This window comes from Myotis nattereri (assembly GCF_964212035.1).
Source record: "Myotis nattereri genome assembly, chromosome: 14".
NCBI lineage: Eukaryota > Metazoa > Chordata > Mammalia > Chiroptera > Vespertilionidae > Myotis > Myotis nattereri.
The window spans coordinates 38,980,273-38,993,002 of NC_138089.1; the positions used below are offsets into that span (position 1 = coordinate 38,980,273).

Sequence of the window (12,730 nt, forward strand, 5' to 3'; positions counted from 1 at the left end):
CCCAGCAGGCATCCAGCTGACTTGGGATCGGAGGAAATCTGCTAGTGGGATCAGCTCACTGGTCAGATAGAGCAGATACAGGGTTGCAAGAGGAACTGATCTGCCTAGGCAAACGATTACCTCTGAAAGGGGCGGGGTGGGGAGTGATAAGTCTTGCCTAACAGAGTTGGGAATTCAAAGAGATAATGTTTATAAAATGCCTGTTCCTAACAAAGGCTAGCCCACCTCTCCTTTCCATGGGAACAGCTGCAGTTAAGGTGGACAGCAGTTACCATGTGGCCTAGAAAGCTTGACTATGTGACAGGTGAGAATTTGCATCCTGACCATCTTTCTGAGCACTGTGAGCAATTATGGATTATTGTAGTCCCTTCCACACTTTATTCCTTTTTGGAATTTTCTTCTTCCTCAAGTTATAAAGAAACCCATTACATTATCTAAATCAATGACACTTCCCATGTTGTCCTGGGGTCAATGGGCTACAAGTGCTAAGAATGCTCAGAAGGAGCTCATACAGACCATGTTGGTTGTCACATATTCCCAGTCCTGTCTTACTTTGGAGAGCCTTTGATCTCAAATGTTGGTCTTATTAAATTAAAAAAAAAGTTCTACAGTAATGCTTTTAAAAGCACAATGAAATTATTTGAAAAACATTATAATTGGAATAGACATGCTTCAGCTAAAAGTTTCAGAGGACAAAATTTGATTTCTGTGTTGCCATTATAATTTCCTGTAAACCCAAATGAACTTTACATCATATTTAGGTTGGGAAAGGAGGGGAGATGCATAAAATCAGATTAAAAGAGAAACTGTTTGATGCATTAAACAGTTTAGATGCATTAAATGCCATGAGCCACAAACTCAATTCAGCAACCTTCTGAAGGGTTTCTAAACTTGGAGAGTTGAGTTTTGAGGTGACTGTGGGACAGAGTCCTAGATTGTTAGTGGTGGCACATATGACAGTGATAATGTCATGTGTGTAATACATTTCATTTTTTCAAATTTGAAATGAGAGCTACAATACACATGCATATTTGTGGGGAGCGGGCATGATTTGACCTCCACCAACTCCTTCACCCTGCCTCGCACCTCACTTTTTTGCTCCAGCTCCAAGACCTCACACTCCAGTATCCACTTCTAACAACGACATTTCCTCTGTGAAGGTCTTCCTGGCGTATTGCCTGCTCTCCACAGTGTCATCCACACCTCTGTTAGTCACATCCAGCAGATCACGGTCCCTATGTGTGTATCGCTTCTCCTTTCGTGAGCTACACAGGCATTGCAGGAAGATGAGACGGTGGGAGAGGCAGGAATTGAGAATGCGGAACCTGATTTGCAATGTCCAAGGGTGCGTGGTGGACCCAGGCTGATTTCTGCAGGGCTTCACCTCATGGGACTCATAGGAGAGCAGGACTCTGCACAGCCAAACTGGTAGTCTCATCATGTTCCCAACAAGGTCCATGCAGATCAAAGAGGAGCTGCCGCTGGGAGCTGGGCAAGAACTCAGCTCTAGCCAGGCAGACTCGGAATTGGGCCAAGGGTCCATCCCACAAAGAGGCAGATGGGGGAGAACTGGAGCAGCCGCGGGAAATAAACATTAAGTAGCTATAGGACTAGGCCACTGGTTCAGGGCAGCAAGACTATCCAGGCCTCAGGTAGAGATGAGACTCCGACTGGATAAGGTGAGGCCTGCCTGTCACTCAGCATGGAAACACCCCTGAAGCTGAGATTAGACTTTGGTTATCTCCAGTGCCTGGCACTTAGTAACGACTTTGCACATTATTAATATGGTCACTTTCAAGTAGGGTGACCATACGTTTCAATTTACCCAGAAAAGTCCCTGTTGTTGTGGCATTTTTATTAATAAGCTCCACCTTCATCCCCCCAAGTGCCCCGATTTAGATGTCACTCTGCTTGGGGGAATATGGTCTACCAGTTGGTAGTGGGTCCCACTATCCCAGACACACGGGTGCTGGGACCTTGTGTCTTTCCCCCTCAATCTCTGAAGATCTCCCCGGTTAGAAACATGGGCCTTAGCAAGGCATTGCAGAGTTACACAAGTGAATGGAAGAGTCATCTTCAAATCTCTCAGAAATCAGAGCACTGTTTAGAAGTGGCTGTTGTTATAGAAACCCAATTCTTGCAATAAGGACAGCATCCTGCATTGTAAGGTCTTTTAGTGAATAGTTTGCAAGTAGAATTAGCTCCTTTTTTGCTTCTGGATAACTTTAATGAAATGAAATACAGTATTAATTAGATGTGTCATTCTAAGCTTACATTATAATACCTTTATGTAAAACCTAAGCACGCATTGTCAATGCCTATAGTTCATTCTCACACCAGTATCTTGAAGCATATTAATCAAAAGCCCATCTAGATCTAGCTCTCAAAAGTAAAGTGTGCAGCATGTATTTGTAGGATTGCCTGAGCTGCTTGGTTTTATGTACTGTACAATTACTAATGGTGCTTGCTGTGCTATGTTATTTAAAACATGAGCCAGGTTTAGGAAGCTGTATTCAGAATGAGTTTTGTACCTGCTGCATGGATTTAATTGTACATTTGCTACTTGTACTTTCCTCCCAGTAGTTAAGTTTACAGCACTAAGGGTTGGAAATGGTGACACAAGATTTCATTGAGGCAGTTAAATTGCTTTAGTCACTGGCAGCATAGACCATTTAAAATGCATTAATGATGAGATTGTGCTGGTTTTTAAAACTGCTTTTCATTTCAGTTTGATGAGCTAATTAATTTGAAGGGACTTGTGGTTTTAAAAGGGTACATGATGATTCAGGAAAATGGCAGACCCGGACCTCCTGCAATCCAGATTGGCATTGCTCTATTTTGTACATGCTCTAGATTAATCACTCGAGTCTTATGGATTCCTGCCATGTAGGCATTGGCTTTTTATTGATTTCTTAACCCAAGTGTGGCTTTTAATAAAAAAACATTGGGCTTCCTGTGGGCATGACATAAAGCGTACGTTGTTGCTGTAAGTCCAGTAGCTACAATGATTGGGAAGGCATATGTGTGCCACTTCAGTGATGTTTGTGTTAGAAAATCTTTCATTTGTGTATAACACTTCTAAGTAGAAAAGCCGAGGGTTTATAATTTACTATAATTTTTAAATTGTTCAATAATTTAAAATTTTGGATTTTAACAATGTGTTCTATAACATTTGGAGATAATTTTAACTGTTCAAAAGTTATTTTTAAAGTATTCAGGTTTCTCTCTGGTGTTAGAAATGGTGATCCTTCAAGTGGTAATTTTTTAGTTCATTCATTCATTGTGTGTGTGTGTGTGTGTGTGTTAATAAACTGTATAATAGTTAAACATGATATATCCTTTAGCTCAGTGTTATTAGACTGTTGAGGCAGAAGCAAAATAAATACCTACATGAATGGCTGGTGATTTTTAAAATAATAAAACAAATGAGACCTTATCCATTTGTTGACCCTTCATAAAAGGCGGTGAGGTGTGTTTACACACGCAGGAAAATGTACATGATTATCAGTTTTGTACATATTTGTATTTCTTCTGCCTATGGCACAGGAACATGAGCCCCCAAGGCTGAAGAGGCTTTCTCAGAAGAGGTGCCGGCTCTTCTCCCACGGAGGCTGGCAGCCTCCTCTTGCTTGCCTCCCTCATCCTGCCTCACCACAGGAGCTTCTTCAAACGTTACAGGCTCTTTCCTATCTCATGTCTTTGCATATGCTGTTCCCTGGTTAACTAGCCTTCCCTTCCTTTTCATTTTCCCTCAGGATCCAGCTCAAAGTCACCTTTTGGGGAAAGTTAATGATGATTTCCTCCCCTGCTTTCCTAAGGACTTTGCTCCTTCACAGATCTGTTCTCTTTCTCGTGCATCATTAATTTCCCCCCTTTTTACTGGACGGATCCCTTCAGCATAGAAACCTGCTCTGATATCTCCAATATGAATATGCAAGGAAACGCTATCTTCCTCTCTCCACCAGTTCCTTTCCCTGGCTCCCGCTTCACAGCCTTCACTTCACTCACTGTTCCAGCCTTCATTTCCTTTTTCTTCTCCAGCTCACTCTAGAGGCCCCTTTTTTACTACCCCAAAACTGCTCTTGCCACGGTCATCAGAAAACTCTGTGCTGTCAAATATCAAACATACCTCACTAACTTAACATCAAAGAAGTCATTGCGGAAGGATTAAAGGAACGAAAAGATATGGGGCTCAGAAAAGAAAAAGTAAAGTAGCAGATGTGAATTCCCTATATTAATAATAACATTATGTGAACAGATTTGGTAATCCAATCAAAGGCAGGTATTGGCAGACTGGATTAAAAAAAAATCTAACTACATGCTGTCTACACTTTTGGTTCAAAGATACAAATAGGTTGGAAACAAAAAGATGGGAAAAGATAGATCATACAAACAGCAACGGTAAGAAAGCTGGCGAGGCTACGCTAAATTCTGACCTCCGCTCTCAGAAGCATTGTTGGCTAGTCTGTTCCTATTTAAACACTTTATTCTTGGCTGTAGCACCACAGTCTTCTGGAGTCACTGTCACATCTTTGGCTTCAGCTTTCTTGCCTCTTGCTGGTCCCTCTTTTTCTACCTCACCTAAAATGTTGGAATGCAGTAGATTCGGTCCTAGGCCATCTTCTCTTCTCTCCTTCTTGGCTAGGTGATCTCATGTGGCTACCAATGTGCTGTGGCTTCCAAATTTATATCTACAGGCTTGACCTCTCTCCTCATTTCCGGATTCACATAGTAAACTGCCTGCTCGACATCTCCACTTGGATATCTAGAGGCATCTCAAACTTACCATGTTCAGAACATTACTGATTTCCTCCACCACATCATTCCTTAATCTTTTCCATCTAAATAGATGGCATCATTGTGTGCCATTTAATCAAGTTATAAGCTTGTTTATTTGAGATCTTTTTTGTTACTCAATGTAGGCATTTATTGCTATGAACTTCGTTCTGACATTTGCTTCTGCTGCATCCCATAAGTTTTGGTATGTTGTGTTTCTATTTTCATTTATCTCAAGTTATTATTTGATTTCTCTTTTGATGTCTTCTTTGACCCATTGTTTGTTCAGTAGTAGCATGTTGTTTAACCTCCACACATTTATGAATTTTCTCTTTTTCTTCTTGTTAATTGATTTCTAATTGCATATGATTGTGGTTAGAAAAGATGGTTGGTAAGACTTCAGTCCTTGTAAATTTATTAGGACTTGTTTTGTGGTCTAACATATGATCTATCCTGGAGAATGTTCCATGCACGCTTGAGAAGAACGTGTATTCTGTTGCTTTTGGATGTAATGTATCTATTAAGTCCATCTGGCCTACTGTGTCATTTAAGGCCAATGTTTCCTTATTGATTTTCTGGATGATTTATCCACTGATAGAAATGGGGTAGTAAAGTCCCCTACTGTTATTTATATTGCTTTTTATGTCTCTCTATTTTGTTAATATTTGCTTTATATATTTAGGTGCTCCTATGTTGAGTTCATCAATATTTACAAATGTTATATCCTCTTGTTGGATTGACCCCTTTATCATTGAAATTACCAGGTCATCAAAAGGGCTACTATTCTGACTGCATCATCCAGCCAAGTAAGACTCGGCTCATTCCCTCAAAAAGTTCACTTTCTACTTGAGGAGAAAAGGCGAATCCACATAAAACAATTAGAGAACTCAATAAGACAATAATTAGGAGTTAAATTACATGGTAGAGACTATAAATACCGTGTGAGTTTGGAGAAGAGACAGCAGTTGAGGGCTGGACTACTACAGGCTCATGAATGGCTTTGAACTTAAAAGAATATTTTGCAGAAAGCTGTTTCCCCTTTGTATGATTCATTATTTTCTTTATTTTTTGTTTGTATGATCTCATTGTTTTCCCTACACGCGCGCTCAGACACACACAATAATTTTATATGCCAAAATAAACCATTGGGTTAAAAAGTCCCAGAAAGAAGTTGTTGTTTTTTCTCAACAAGATAATATAGAAAGAAAATATTAAATAAGATGACTGCATACTAAATTGTGGGTCAAGCAATTTTCCTTAAAATTTTTAATTTTAGAATTATTTTGAAAATATTAAAATTTCTAACGGAAAGAGCTACTGTTCTTCTTTCTCTGCTGTGGATGTGGCCTGAGGCAGTAGCTTTGCTTATGCACAGATCTCTCTGCAAGCTGTCTTTCTGAGTCCCAACTGCCCCTGAGTGGCCATAATTTTCTCTCAATGCCAAGCAGTGGCAGATTTAAGGATAAAAAATTAGAAAAAAATAAACTCTTCCTCCTAAGCCATCGAAATAGTGAAGAACCAGTACAGTTTTTTGGGGGTGGGGGAGGGGAGATTGTGAATGTGAAGTTATTCTTAGAATTGATCATATTTGTAGCTAAAAATTCACATTATGTGATTTGACTTGCATACCTTTTGAAATTCAGCTTGACTTCTCAGACAGTTATTAACAAAGTTATGTAACCACATCTGGAAAGAGTTCTGCAGTATAGGAAGTCGGCAGGCTTTATAATGTGCTGGGTAAGGAATTACCACATACACAGCTGAGGAGCACTGACAGTTTTCACACTAAAGTGGCCCACTTAAGTACCATTATTATAGATCATAAATTAAAATTCATTAGCATCAACGTTTTCACTGGGATGTAAAGTAGCACCAGTGTAGTTTATAGGAGCTCAGTGCTCACCATTTTTTCATTACTGGAGAAAACCGATGGATTTTATTGCAGTTTACATTGGACACAGATGTGCGTTATGGCTTTATAAATTTCCTTTGAGTAAATACTTCAGTCGTAGCGAAAGTGTTTCTCCAAAAGAGTGTTGTCGAAAGGGTTTACTCATTGTCTCTACTCTGCCCTCAGCTTTCATCTGCAGGCCTGGGTCAGAAAGGCATCTCCTTCCATGCTCTCTCCCCTCTTCCAGGTGCACTGCTGGCTTCTTGGTGTGAGGCTTCTGGTGGAATCCAGGGCCATTCCTGGTCCTCCTGGTCTAGGTATGTGGTCTTAGGCTGCCCTGTGCACCTGGGCCTCAGGGGCGGGACCTTCTGAGCATTCCTGTCCTGCTCCCCAAGGCAGCCTCGCTCTGCTCTGCCTGTGGTGAGTGTGGGCAGGAGACAGCGTTCTGGCGCCCTCCTGGTGGTAGCAGAGCTCTGCTTGTATGGTGCAGGCTCCGGCGTCCAAGAGGTCCTTCTACACTAGTAGATCTTTGCCTGGCTGTACAGGTAGATGGATTTTGCTTCTACCCTTCCCCCAGTAGCCCCAGGAGAGAGAGGGCTTGCTGTCCTTGCCCTGGTGGCTTAGGCTTTTGCCACATGAGAGGATGGTTGGGGAAGTAGGCAGAGTTTCACGCTGTCCCCAGCACCAGCGTCACCTGCTGCAGAGAGGGCCCCCCCCCGCCCCCCCCCCCCCCCCCGTCTGCTCTGTCCCCAGTCTTTCTCAGGAGCACACGTGGAGACTTACAAAAAGGCACAAACTCTCCTTGTGTCTGGGGCGCCCAGTTGCTCTAAACTGGCGGTTCTCAACCTGTGGGTCGCGACCCCTTTGGGGGTCGAACGACCTTTGCACAGGGGTCGCCTAAGACCATCGGAAAACACATATATAATTACATATTGTTTTTGTGATGAATCACTATGCTTTAATTATGTTCAATTTGTAACAATGGAAGTACATCCTGCATATCAGATATTTACATTACGATTCATAACAGTAGCAAAATTACAGTTATGAAGTAGCAACGAAAATAATTTTATGGCTGGGGGTCACCACAACATGAGGAACTGTATTAAAGGGTTGCGGCATTAGGAAGGTTGAGAACCACTGTTCTAAACTATCAGTTAACCTGGTAACTGATCACTTAACCCTGCTAGTTCACAATTGGCCTTTAGGAATTCCTTAAAATTTCAGCTAATTTCTTTCTTACCTGCTTCCACATGGTCCCCTTCCTCCCATGCTCTGCTAAATGTGAAATGGTCTCTATGTCTTGTCTCTCCTTAGAAGGGCTCATCATTCTGGAATCAGTTGTCTTGATTGCCTTGTGACCACAGTTCTGTTGGGTACAAGAAAAGTTACGATCTTATAGGTAGTCTGGCTTTTTCTATGTATGTGCTGTGGAGTGGGCAATTTGTTGGAGTGGGAGTGACCTTTTCTTTTGGCTTTCTACATTGGAAGCCATCATCTGAGGAGGAGTTAGCTTTGGGGATTCAGTAGAGGGCATCATGGAAGAGGAGGCCCACAAGGAGAGGCATCCATGGGCCAAGTGGCTTTCTGTTATTTGCCATAAAGGCCCTTCCACGTGAGTGGAAAGCAGTATTTGACCATCCCTAGATTTTCTTCAAGTTATTTTATTCTTTTTCAATTTATGAGATCTTATAAAATGGCCTTCAGAGTGACTGCTTTTGCTCCAGATCCCCCCATCCCCCTTTTTGCTCACCTTGGACAGCACATCAGAGTTTAAGATGTGTGAGAAACCTCGCAGAGCAGCCCCGATGTGCCCGGCGTGACTGACTCTTTCAATGCAGTTATTGTTATTGAGCTGAAGAAAGGGCAGGCTTCGCTGTGCTTCTTTAATGAGCTCAAGTATTTCTGGTTTTGTTTGTTTGTTTGTTTGTTTGTTAAGGATAGAAATTTCCTTAAACCCGTGTTTCTCGAGTCTCTTTTATCCTAAACCCCCTTCAATAAGCATAAAGATCGCTTACTCTTCTTTGATTCTATTTATAAATCAAAGTAAATAACTGGACTCAAAACAAAGCGGGAGAAACGCTCCTGCTTCCACACCACATCCTCTTCCCTTCCCCTTCCCCATTGTTATGTCCCCGCCCCCTCGCCAGGATCACCCTCATGGACTACTTGCTGAACTTGGGCCTGGACTCCTCCACTGTTTTTGCCAATGCATTGAATCTGGATATTGACTCATCATTTTCTCATGAGGTTTACTGGAAACAAGTCAGTTTTGAAATGCAAGAGCAGTGCAGGTAGGATAGAGGAGGCAATTCTCGAGGCTCCACCCTCAGATCGTTTTCCTCGGCTCCAGAATGAGCTGGATCCCTTGGCTCAGTGCCATGCACGTTGTTCCCAGCAGAAGCAGCGAGTCACACCTATTGGATTCCTCACTTCGGGATGAGAATCTATGAAATTTCCCACACCTGTTTGTGAAATTGCTACTACCTCTCAACTATCCCAGATGGTAGTTTCAATGCCCAAAAGGTAGTGGTAAGCTTCTATTACACAAAGTGGGCAGTCTTCTTAGAATTATGTATGTTTCTCCATAGAGCTCAATATGGCTACTTCCATTTCTGATGTTAAATATAAGCCCTGTAAAATGTTAATTCTTTGTGAATTTGCTGTGGTTCGTTTGCTCAGCCTCTTTCTACTCATTGGTTTCTTAAAGTCAGTCTGGTACAAAATTGTTATTCTGTAAGTAAGTGTTGGTTAAATGTATAGCTGAATCTTTAAACCTCTTTCCAGATCAAAATGTGTATGATTATCTTAATCTAGAATTCAGAATTTCAGGGTTGCTAAGGAGGTGGGTTCTTTTGGTCCAGACTGAACCTGTGATTTGTGCTCTTCCTTTTGATGGTACTAAGTGCCGACAGAGCAGCAGAAATGCCCCCATGGACCAAGTTTACATTCTGTTGTTTTCACCACTGAGAAGCGTTAGGTGACAAGTACTTACAATATGAGAGTCAGCTCTGAAACTATTTCTATGGGGTGTCCCCCAAACCACTCATAAAAGGCAGTGTTTATTAAAATACATTTCGTTTTAAAAATTGAGCTGTCAGCTATTAAAGTGTGTATACATTTTTGGGGACACCCTGTGTAATTATTTTGAAGCACTTCCATCTTAGCAAAAACTTGGGTTATTTTTTCCTTTGGTTTTAGTGATTGATGCATATAAGTTATATGCATTTAGTTTTAGTTAAAAATACTATAAGTACAGCACATGTAGTTGAATCATTTTTCATTGTTATATTTAAACTAATATTAAGAGGCAACATGGAAAATAGATCCGAGCTTTGATACTGACCAGCTGCTTAGCCAATCACCACTGGGTGAAAAAGTGAAAGCCAGGTAGATGAGCAGGAGTGGGATAAGGACTCTGGGAGTCAGGCGCCTAGAGGGCCTGGATCTCCTGCTGTTGAACCTCAATTCTCCTTCCCTCCCGCACCACTGCTTTTGTCCCCTCTTTCCTTTCCTCTTGGCAGTGAGGACCAGCTTGCCTTCCCATCCAACTGTTGCTTCCACCCAGTGATTCCAGTCCATCCAATGATGAGTTCTTTCTGGTCTCTAAGCAAGCACACTCCTCTATCAGTGTTTCCTGATAGCTTTATCTGCTAGCAAGCAAAGAGAAACAGACCTTCTCATTCAGGCCTCGGTGCTGTGGAGAGGACAGGGTGGTTCTAGACTACAGCAGACTGAGGGGAAGAAGAGATAGGAAGTGTCTGGTAAGGGCAGACCCTGCTGTCATTGCAGTAGCCTATGCTAGGGTGACCGGCATGTTCACGTGTTTGCAGTCGATGGTCTGAAGTCACTGGTCATGGCCTGGGCTGGCTTGTGAAAAGCAAAGCAATGTTTTGAAAGCTGCAAGCATGGTGTTTAAGCTGCCGACTGCCCTCCCCATGGATGTGGGTGTGTGAGCATGTATGTTATGTTATTAACCTACTTTGCAATAACAAAGAGACCTAGGAAATTACAATATATCATTTGTAATAAATTAGAAAGTGGTAGTTGAATATTGGTCAATATGTTTAAAATAACAGAATGAAAGATTACAGTGTTGAAAAATGAGATCTATATTTTTAATGGATAAATGGATAAGCACCTCCATTTATCCTTGTGACATATTTTTCTAGTAGCACTTTTGGGGTATAATTTATAAAGATAAAATTTCCTTAATTATTATGTTGCTTTTATTAAAGGTAAGTGTGGTGTGTTTTAAAGATAAAGACAGCCTTCATTCAGAAAATAGGAAATGTATACATTGGTTTCATGCCCTTATGTGTGGCTGGTTACAAATTTTATGCCAACTTGCTTGAATAGGTAGAATAAAATCTGCACATTAGGTTTTGAAGCAGTTATAATACAATATATCTTATGGATGTAATTACCACAGTTTTGTCTTTGCACTTTATTGTTCTAAGGTTGCAGTTGTAAAGAAGTACTCCGCCTTGTGGCTTTTATGTTTTATCTTGGCATTCAAATCACAAAAGCCTCTATGGTTCATTTTGAAACTTTGAGGGAAATGATACCCATATGATTTAAAGTTTAAGCTTAATTACCTTCTGCAAATTGCTTTTGGAGTCTAGGTAGTCAAAAGGTAAAAGTGGTTGTAAATTTGTGAGATAGAGAATAGCATAATTGCTTTTTAGAGATTTTATTAAAAATAGATTCTCCCCAGGGCAGGAAAGTTAGCATTGCCTTTGTATAACATTTTCTTGCTTTTTTTTTTTTAAAAAAACAATATGTTTTTATTGATTTCAGAGAGGAAGGGAGAGGGAGAGAGAGAGATAGAAACATCAGTGATGAAAGAGAATAATTGATTGGTTGCTTCCTGCACACCTCCTACTGGGGGCCTTGTCCGAAACCTGGGCATATGTTCTTGGCCAGAATTGAACCTGGGACCCTTCAGTCTGCAGGCTGACGCTCTATTCACTGAGCCAAACCAGCTAGGGCCATGCTCTTTTCTTTATTGCCATGAAAGTTATATAATCCCAATCTCCATCTCTCATCCTTATTTATGAATATGATCAATTACTGAAATTTTACCACAAATTCCATGCCCATCCTTAAAGGCAATATCATGTTTCAGGTTAGAATTGTGAAAGGTGTTGCTCTGGCCATTATTACTCAATGATTAGAGCATCGGCCCATGCATTGAAGGGTCTCAGGTTCGATTCCCAGTCAAGGGCATGTACCTGGGTTGCAGATTTGATCCCCGCACCAGTGGGGGCACTTTCAGGAGGCAACCAGTTGATGTATCTTTCTCTCCCTTTCCCTCTCTCTCCTTTTCTCCCCCACCCTCCCTCCCTTCCACTCTTTCTAAATATCAATGGAAAAAATATCCTAGAGTGAGGATTAACAATAACAACAAACTGCGAAAGTTGTTGTGAGGTCATTTGAGCAATTATGTTTTAAACTAGAGGCCCGATGCACGAAATCCATGCAAGGAGCTCGGCCCTCACAGCCGCGGCTTCATCCAGAAGGTCGTTCGGCTGTCCAGTCTAATTAGCATATTACGCTTTTATTATTATAGATAATAAAGGTATCCCTGCATCAGCGGTTCTCAACCTGTGGGTCGCGACCCCTTTGGCGGTCGAACGACCCTTTCACAGGGGTCACCTAAGACCATCCTGTATATCAGATATTTACATTACAATTCATAACAGTAGCAACATTACAGTTATGAAGTAGCAACGAAAATAATTTTATGGTTGGGTCACAACATGAGGAACTATATTTAAAGGGCCAGAAGGTTGAGAACCACTGCCCTACATGAAAGGACTTTCATCCACACATAGATGTGGTGTCCACTCCTAAGGTGGGCACCTGTTCCATTGTGTAGGGAAGTTGAGGATGGTGTTACTAGTGTTGTAAACTTCTTTAGAAATAGATGCTGCCTGTAATTTTTCACTTGGTAGTGTTAATAATCCGTTAATATTGGAATTACTTAGGTGACACATTCTGAGCATTAGCTTGGTTCATGGTAATCGGTTTTATTAAATCAACTCTGGAATTTTAGAGGCA

At 41.3% G+C, this 12,730-nt stretch overlaps 1 protein-coding gene across 5 annotated transcripts in view; it reads left to right on the forward strand.

Annotated features, from left to right (window-relative positions):
* Window positions 1-12,730, forward strand: part of PLCL2 (phospholipase C like 2) — a 166,557-nt gene that overhangs the window by 84,116 nt on the left and 69,711 nt on the right. The window lies entirely within an intron of this gene.